The sequence below is a fragment of the Canis lupus genome, chromosome X, assembly GCF_048164855.1.
Source record: "Canis lupus baileyi chromosome X, mCanLup2.hap1, whole genome shotgun sequence".
Classification (NCBI taxonomy): domain Eukaryota; kingdom Metazoa; phylum Chordata; class Mammalia; order Carnivora; family Canidae; genus Canis; species Canis lupus.
In genome coordinates, this window is record NC_132876.1 from 68,631,443 (window position 1) to 68,640,988 (window position 9,546).

The window sequence follows — 9,546 nt, forward strand, 5'->3', positions numbered from 1 at the left end:
TGGCAGTTTGCTTGAAGGTCCCACAGGCCTATCTCTTACCAGCATGGATATGGAGTGAGTAAGCCCTGATTTCATGACCAGGCAGCCTCAAGTTCATGGATACACCTCGGCAGTGTCTACAACATGCCCAAACCACCAGGAACTTCAGTCACCTCCCTGGATAGAATCCTTCATACTGCTTGGCTGATTGCATTTTTCTCATTTTTTAATTACAGACAAAAATATAGACCCTGGCAGCAAATCCAAATGACTTGGGGAGCTTAAACAAAGCACTAATGCGTGGCTCCAACCCATACCAATAAAGCCAAAATTTCTGGGTGATGAGGCCCAGGAACTAGGACATTTAAAAGGTCCCAAGGTGTGCGGTGCCTGAGTGGCTCAGTCAGTTGAGCATCTGCCTTTGGCTCAGGTCAAGATCCTGGGGTCCTGGGATCAAGCCCTGTGTCCCACTCCCTACTTGGTGGGGACTCTGCTTCTCCCTCTCCATCTGCCGCTCTCCCCAGCTCCTGCTCTGTCTCTGTCTCTGCCTCTCTCAAATAAATACATAAAGTCTTTAAAAAAAATCCCTAGGTGGTTCTAACGTGCAGCAGCCAGGGTTGAGAAACACTGTTACGGTATAGATGGCTAAAACTGGAAGAGACCGGGAGAGCAAATTTGTTTGACCACATAGTCCTTGAAAATTACAATATATTGATGGATAATGAGCATGAACTATAACGCAGGTTTAGGTTAAGTGCCAGAAACTGGTCTCACGGATGAATTAGTGGTAAGCAGTAAAAATGCCTTATATATTTTTTACCTTTATAAGAGAACAAAAGAAATTAGAAAAATGAAGCCATTTTATTTTATTAATAGAAGAATATATATTAGGGTAAAGTAAATCATGTTTTATTGTACATTTTTTGGGTTATCAACATGTCATCAAAACCCACTAACATTTTAGATGAAAATGGTACTTTTGTTGTTTTATGTTGTAGCCACTTAATATCACACATGATGTTACTGGGTTGGATCCCTACGTCAGGTCAACCTGAACTTACTTCTCTTTGCAAGAGAATATAAAGAGTCTCCTATACACAGGGTTGTTGGAGTGCAGGGAGGAGGAAAGAAGCTTCCACTTTTTATATTTAGTATTCCAAATTAGGCTATGCCAGAAATCACAAATAGGAGTTGAAATGGTTGCCTCTGAATCAATGCCTAGATCTGATTCCATGCTCTTCCACATTCCCTAATGTGGCACACGATCTCATGCAGGTAGATTATTGATTAATAATAGGGCACAATGGTGAGAACAACTGTACAGATGCGCTTAGCATTTTTTAAACCCATATCTACTTCAACAAATACAATTTACAAGAAAAAGTATTTATCTTCATGTTTTTCCCCTTCATGATCCCAAGTGGAAACAGAGTTTTAGAAAGTGCATCTAGGCTAACAACTGCCCAGAGGAAAGAAGAGGACTGGTCCAAAGGCATCTCCAGGGTTGGTGGCTGCAGTGACTCCCAGTGCAGAAACCCCCCTGTGGCTATTTTGGGGTTCTGGGGCGACCACTTAAGCTGGGAAATGGCAGCCCCTGGGAAATGGCTGGGAAAAGAGGGATAAGGGAGAGGGGCGAATCACGGGGGCACTTTTAGTATCACCCTCCCTGCCGTGATCAGAGGGGGAGGATGCTAAAGGCAACCCCTCTAGTTTGCCTCCCAAGCAGTAACTGAGGCAGAGGGATGACAAACAAGGCAGCAGTGGGGTGCCTGGGTGATGCAGTCCATTAAGTGTCCGACTCTGGTTTCAGCTCAGGTCATGATCTGAGGGTCCTTGAATCGAGCCCCTCATCAGACTCCATGCTTAATGTGGAGTCTGCTTGAGATTCTCTCTCTCCCCCCTGCCCTTTCCACTTGTGCGTGCGCTCTCTCTAACTCTCTCAAATAAATACAAAAAATCTTAAAAAAAAAAAAAAAGAAGAGGCAATAGCCTCTTCAGAGGAATCCGTGTAAGAAGGCTGAGAAGTGTGTTTTCAGGAAGAGTTCCACTCAAAATGGTGCAAATTGAAGAAACAATTCAGTACTAAAAAGTGAGGAAGCTCTATCTCCCAGGAAGCTTTGCTATTAAGAGAGACTCCTATCTTGAGGATTTTGGATAGCTAAGCATCACTGTATTCTAATTTCTAGCCTGTATTACCTCTTGGAATAACAAGTTACATAACTTTACTCCCTGTTGTGAAATAGCACAGTGAAATCTTTTCTCCCATAATTCCGAGTTAATGAAAATGGTAGATTCAGGAAAGAAACGTTATTGACTCACACAGCGGTTTTACATTTGGTGCCTGTTTTTTCCAAACTATCTGATGCACGTGGGGGAGGAGGTGGTGAGGGAGGGGGAAGACACAGTGAAGGTGAGGACTCTTTCCACCCCAGCAAACATATACTGAACTCCTGTTTAGATGCCAGTGGGAGCTGGTAGCATGTATGGCAAATCGGTGTCCTCTCCACGTCAAGGGATGACAAAAAGGGGTGGGAGGGCTCCCTGGATAGACCATTGAGAAAAATCCACCGGCTTTGGTGGAACCTAAAGGAGCTTCCTCCACTTTTTAGGAGCAAAGGCATATTCTCTGAGCACAGCGCTTAGAGAAAGTCATTTGTTCTGGTTATAACTGTTGAAACTAGAACATCCTCTGGGTGGAATGGTTTTTAAGTCACCCTCCCTGGGCATAGTAATTACATAAAGGTGCCCTTCCTCCACATGCACTCAGGGCATTGGGCTTGGCCGGGTTTGGTCCCTAACTTGAGACCCCTTTGGCAGTGCCCTCATAGCCCATACAACTTGCACAACAGTACAGGCAGTCCTTTAGCTCCCAGGGCTGGGTTTCTGGGCACCAGGCATACAGATACATGTAAGAGCTAGACCTTGTTCTTGAGGAATTTATAGAATCCCCCTCCTAACCCCCATCTTCTCTAACTCACCCCATCTGCTGCCAGCTCCACCCATGCTGCATCCCTCCTGGCAGAGCTTCTCTCTGTGGTGACAAAACGTCTACCCTCCAGATGCACAGGCTGCTGTCTGCTCTTGGAGGGGGCTGTGCTGCTCCTGTCTGTGGCTCGAGGCAAAATGTCTACTCTCTGTGATGAACAACAAGGGATAATTGTTTGTCAGGAGGGCTCATTGCTTCTGGGTTCTAGATGGGAAAATGTGGACATCACGTCATACTTCAGTTTAAAACTGTTTAAAAACTGTTGTATTTCATTTAAATGTGCTTTTAAATGGTGAGTTTGGGCATAGCTGAAATATTTTCCCCTTTACTTTTCATGTTCTTTAATAAAGAAAAGCAATTTATCTCTAATCTGGTGATTTAGAGCTTGCTTCAAGGGCTAATTCCTCCCCAGCTCATTGGACGAAGACTGCCAGGCCCAGTGCCAGGTGTTAATACTGAATTGATGAGACTTACCTTTTTTTCTTGAGTCTTAACATTTTGTTAGGAAGACAGTGTGGAAGGAGACAACCCCACTTCAGGCTGCTGGGTCCTATGTGAAAAGCACAGAGTACAGGGGCCATGGAGGCTTCCATAGCCTTTTTCTCTCTTATCTTCCAGAAAACTCCTATTCATCTCTCAAGACTCCCACTAGGACAGTCCTTCCTCTTAACAGCCCTCTCTAACTCCCTCTGCTATGTTTCTGCTGTGCTTTGTTCACTTTTGCAACTCTTGGTTCCTCCAAGTGGCCCAGCTTGGGAGGAGATAGTTGAGGCAGAGACTGCCAAATATGTATTAACCCTTCTTGAATTCATTTTTTAAATTTATTCATTTATTCATGAGAGACACACACACACACACACACACAGAGAGAGAGAGAGAGGCAGAGACATAGACAGAGAGAGAAGCAGGCTGCCTGATGGAGAGAAGCTGGGAGCCTGATGTAGGACCCCGGGATCACGACCCAAGCCAAAGGCAGACGCTCAACCACTGAGCCACCCAGGTGCTCCTGAATTCATTTTTATTTCCTTTCCTTCACTGTCTCTTGAAAGTAACAGGACCCTCTTCTTTGGAACTTGCAAGAGCTAGCCTGGCCATTCCTAGGCTTAAGATGACCTGGAAGTTAAAAGTTGGCATTCTCCCTGGAAGAGTTAAAGCCTGTCTTAAAAAGACTGTGGGGATTTGGAAACAAGTGGCCTATGGTGGCCTGTGGATCTTGATAAGTTTAGATGAGTTTGAAGGGTTTCCACCACCACCAGGGAAATCGAAATTACATTAGGTTGTTGTGGGCTTAGTGAAAGGCCTTGAGAGGGAGAGCGAAGCACTGGTCATGAGCCTGTCTTACTTCACTTATTTTGCTCTAGACATAAGCCCAATTCCAGTATTTGAGCCTCTGTTTTCTCTTTGTCTTTTTTCTCTTCAAAAAAAGATTTTATTTATTTATTTATTTGAGAGAGAGAACCAGATGGGGGTGGGGGGAGGGACAGAGGGAGAGGGAAAAGCAGACTCTCCACTGAGCAGGGAGCCTGATGCTGGGCTCGATGCCTGGACTCCGGAATCATGACATGAGCTTAAGGCAGAGGCTTTTTGAATGACTGAGCTACTCAGGCACCCCTTGAGTCTCTGTTTTCTGTTCATTGGGAGGATCAAATTAAATCCTGTATGTGAAAGGCTTTCTATAACTAAAAATTCCCCCTTCCCCCAAAATGTTATGAATTAGCATCCTTGAGAACAGGGAGAGCGGCTGACTCCTCCCTCTTTCCCTAGCATCTAGTTTGGAAGTAGGCACACTGCAAATGTCTGTTGAATGACTAAGTGGCCTTGTAGGAGACAGGTGTTTGTATTGTTTTGAACATTTCCACGATATCTAATAACTCTGTGATCCTGGTTAATGCCCTTAGCTGTTTTGTAATTTCTGACATTACCAACACTCTGAAGCTCGAAACACACGAGAGATGGTTTATAGCCTCTCAAATATTTTTTGCCTGCAGTCAGGAGCTACTTCTGCCCAGTTGACAGTGGTGCCTAGGCTGTGATCTTTCTGTTAAGAGCTCGGGTCCCTCACCAGACTCCTCAAGGGTGGGGGCTGTATCCTATCCATGTTTGTGTTCCCTCAGTGCCTGGGTATTCAGTAAGTGCTCAATACGTATTTGCTGACTATGTTTTTGTACTTCCATTTGACCAGCCATATCAACTCCAGACACCAGAAAATGTGACACATGTCACAAATAGATTACCTTACTTTACTTACTTTAGCACTGAGATGACCCCCCCCTCCCTTTTTATAAATTAAGGTGCGTTTGGACAAAGAGCCGTGCCTTTTTAAAAGATTTTATTGTTTATTTATTCCTGAGAGACCCAGAGAGAGAGGCAGAGGCATGGGCAGAGGGAGAAGCAGGCTCCCTACCGTGAACCTGAAGCAGAACTCGATCCTGAGACCCGGGATCATGACCTGAGCCGAAGGCAGACACTCAACCACTGAACCACCCAGGCGTCCCCCAAAAACATGGCTTTTAATATTCTTTTAAAAGCTCACTATGTGGGATCCCTGGGTGGCTCAGCGGTTTAGCACCTGCCTTCGGCCCAGGGCATGATCCTGGAGTCCCGAGATCGAGTACCGCATCGGGCATCCTGCGTGGAGCCTGCTTCTCCCTCTGCCTGTGTCTCTGCCTCTCTTTCTCTCTCTGTGTCTCTCATGAGTGAATAAATAAAATCTTAAAAAAAAAAAAGAGGCAGAGCCTGAGCTCTGTCTTAAAAAAATAAAATAAAATAAAATAATAAGTAAAAGCTCACTATGTGCCAGGCCCTATGTGAATCATTAACTCACTTACTACTCGCAACAATTCTGTGATATGGTTACCGGTATATCCCCATTTTCTCAGTGAGGAAACAGGCTCAGAGAAGTGAAGCCAATTTGGCTAAGAGGGGTGGAGTTAAGTTGCAGATCTAGGACTTGAACCTCTGTGCGTATTCCTAGTGACAACAAACGAATGGGGAGTAGGTTGTGCTGAAAGAGAGGAGCAGGAGGAATGTGTTTTTACCACCATCAGGGAGGAGCCGAGATCAGGATAGGATCAGATGGAAGGTTCTCTATTGGGACCCAGGAGATTCAGCAGGACTGTATCTGGTGGGACAAAAAAGAGAATTGAGATTTCTTGGGGGAGCCAGGGAGAGAAAGCAGGACATTGAAATTTTCCCTGTGAAATTAACTAGCATTTTTGCATTTCCTAATTTCTTAAGCACTTTAACGTATGTTATTGCGTATGGTCCTCATGATGGCCCTGTGAGTTATTACTCCTATTTGAGATATGAACAAAATAGATCCAGAGAGATTATAACTGACTTGTCCATGGTGGTGAGTGGGGAGGTTATGAAGTCTATGAAACCATTTGTTCGTTCGATAAGTATTTTCTGAGCACCTACTATGTACCACACATTGTTTTAGGTGCTAGGGATGCAGCAGTAAACAAAACAGACAAAACTCTTTGTCCTCATGGAGCTTACAAGGTAGAGAATCTATGATTTATTTCTTTTCAGTTACTGTCGGTCAGTAATGGATATTGGTTTTGAACTTTGGCTGTGTCATAGAATCATCTGTCACACTTTGGAAAAACCTGATGCCTGGGCCCCACTTCAAGTCAATTAATCAGAATCTCTGGGGGTCAAGCCCAGCCATCAGTGTATGTGTTTGTGTGTGAGAGAGAAACCTGCTCTAGAGGGTTTTAGTGTGCAGTCAAGCTTGAGAAGCATCAGTGGAGAACAGTGGTTCTTAATCTTGGCTGCCCATTAGGATCACCTTGGGAACTTAAAAATATATATACCAGTGTCTGGGCTTCACCTCTGAGACGAATTAAATTAGAATCGCTGCTGTTGTGTCCAGACATTTTTTTTTTTTAGATTTTATTTTATTATTTACTTGACAGAGAGAGAGAGGGAGTCAGAGAGAGAGAACAAGTGCACAGTAGGCAGAGGGAGAGAGAGAAGCAGGCTCTCTCCTGAGCAAGGAGTCCAATAAGGGACTTGATCCCAGGACTCTGGGATCATGACCGGAGCCAAAGGCAGACGCTTAACCAACTGAACCACCCAGGTGTCCCTGGACATTTGTGTTTTTAAATGTCGTCCCTTCAAAAAGTGCTACTGAGTTTAGCGTGTGGGGTTTGCATAAAGCACTTGGGACTAAAAACAACTTGGTCCCATGATCTCAGATAGTCTTCTCACCTCTCAAGCATATGGATCATTAGGTTTTCATTCTTTCTATAAATATTTATTTAACACTTACTATGTGTAACCTTGATGAGTCCCTTCCCTTTCCTGAGTCCTGATTCTTCCCTCTGTGTCCCTGAGGCTTATTGCAGCTCAAATAGTCTATAATTCTACTAGGGAGGTTGGGCTGGGAATGTTAATGGCACAGAGGACTCACTCTTGGGACCCAGGTTAAATTATTGATTGTCTTGACCGCACCGTATATTACCGCCAAGAGGTGGAAATTCATGAAAACCCAAAAATGTGTGGGCAGGTCTTTTTTTCCGCGTCAAACAGTCTGTCTACAAGGAGCATATGGACTCTTCTTCCTTCGTCTCTCTCACCGTCTTGCTGACCACGGGGTGGGCAACACAGATGGGCATACAAGGGCAGGACTGGGCCGGGGTGGGGGGGCAGGAAGCCAGCAGGGTCAGACTGTGAAAGTCAACCAGAGGGAAGAGGAAACAAAAATGTGTGCCTTGCAGATCGCAAGCACCTGGGAGCAGCAGAAGGCGAGCTAGAGGAAGGCAGCCTGCCATTTGACCTAGTTCTCTCTGCACCTACGATCGCTCTGCACTGGCAGAAGAAAGACGATAATGCTAGCTGTTGAGAGGCAGCATGGTTTGCGGAGTGGTTAAGTGCATGGACCCTGGGGCCACTCACCCTGGGTTTGAATCCTCACTTTGTCATTTGCTTTCTTTATGACCCTGGACAAATAGCCTGACATCTCTTGGCATCAGTTTCCCTATCTGTAAGTTAGGGAGCTCCATAATAACACCTACTTCAGAGGTATGTCATAAAGATTACAAGCTTGGCGCACAGTAATTTTTTAAAAATATTTTATTTATTCATTTGAGAGCAAGCGAGTGAGAGAGAGCACGAGCCAGAAGGAGAGGCAGAGGGAGAGGAAGAAGCAGGCTCCCCGCTGAGCAGGGAGCCTGACGTGGGGCTCGATCTCAGGACCTCAGGATCATGACCTGAGCCCAAGGCAGACGCTTATCCTACTGAACCACACAGGTGCCCCCACAGTAAATGTTTTTACACAAAAATTATGACTCATGGTTTTAAGTGTCCAGCACTCTACTTGTATTTGCTCCTGAACCTTTACACGAAGTGGGCACTATTTCCCAATTTCATAGATGAAGACATCAAGGCTCAGAGGTGTTGTCACTTGGAAGAAATAACCTATTAGTAAGTCTCAGAGCCAGGATTTGACTCCAGGGGGATTGATTCCTTAGCGCCCACTCAACCACAGGACCGTTCTAATGACACCAGCCACTATCTATCTCCGCCTTGATGCCCACTGATAAAGGAACTGGGCTGGGCCCTGGGGGATGCTGAAAAGAATGAAAGCTGGGTCCTAAAGGAGTTCGCCCCTTAGTTAGGGGCAGCACACATATGTATAGGAAGATCACAATAAAAGGTGCACCATGCCTGGTGCCCCGGGAGTTCAGAGAGTAACCCATGACAGCTTTGTCCTGATGCCCGGCTTAGGGTGGTGTCCTTGACAGACACGGGGAGGCTCTTCTGGACAGAGGGAGCTATATGGGCAAAAGCAAGGAAGTGAAGAAAAGCTGTGGGTGGCATTTGGAGATTTGGGGAAAGCACCTTTCCCCCTCTACCACATTGCAGGAAATTGTTGGGAGGCCTCTCAAATCTGGTGCCAAGGGCAGGAGGTGCCTAGTGCTACTGAGCGTCTTTCTAGGGATGTTATGGAGGAAGATGCTGCAGAAGATAAACTCAGGCTGTCATAAGAACACCATCTAGTCCAAACCCTTCATAGCACAAGTGGGGAAACTGAGGCCCAGAGAGGTGAAAGGATTAGGCCCAGCAAGGCAGATTAAACTGGGCAGGCTTTGTCAAGCCAGTATTTCTGCCATGCAGTGATGCAGAAGAGAGCCTGGGCCATTTACTGGCAGTGTCATTCTGTAGCACCCAAGTGTACTATAGCACCCAGTAGTCTTCAGAACATGCTTCCAAGTTTTCTGCCTTATTTAACTCCCCATACTGTCAGAGATTAAGAGTTGAACATGAGGCTTGGCAGACACGCCACGGAGGCAACACAGGGCGAGTTGAAAGAAGATAGGGCAGGGACCTAAAGTGAAAGTGACCCCCTTGGGACATTGGAGTTCCCGGCCTTTTCCAGAATATTATTTTTAAATGCTTCAGATAAGGTAGACTTACAAAGGAAAACAATTGTACAGAAATACAGTTACCAAAATATTGTTTAAACAGTGATATGGTAATATACATGTTTCTTTGCTAACACCTTTTAAATTACAAGATCTAACAGCAATGCTAATGATTACGATAATTTTCAAAGAGTGTAAGTGAAATGCTGA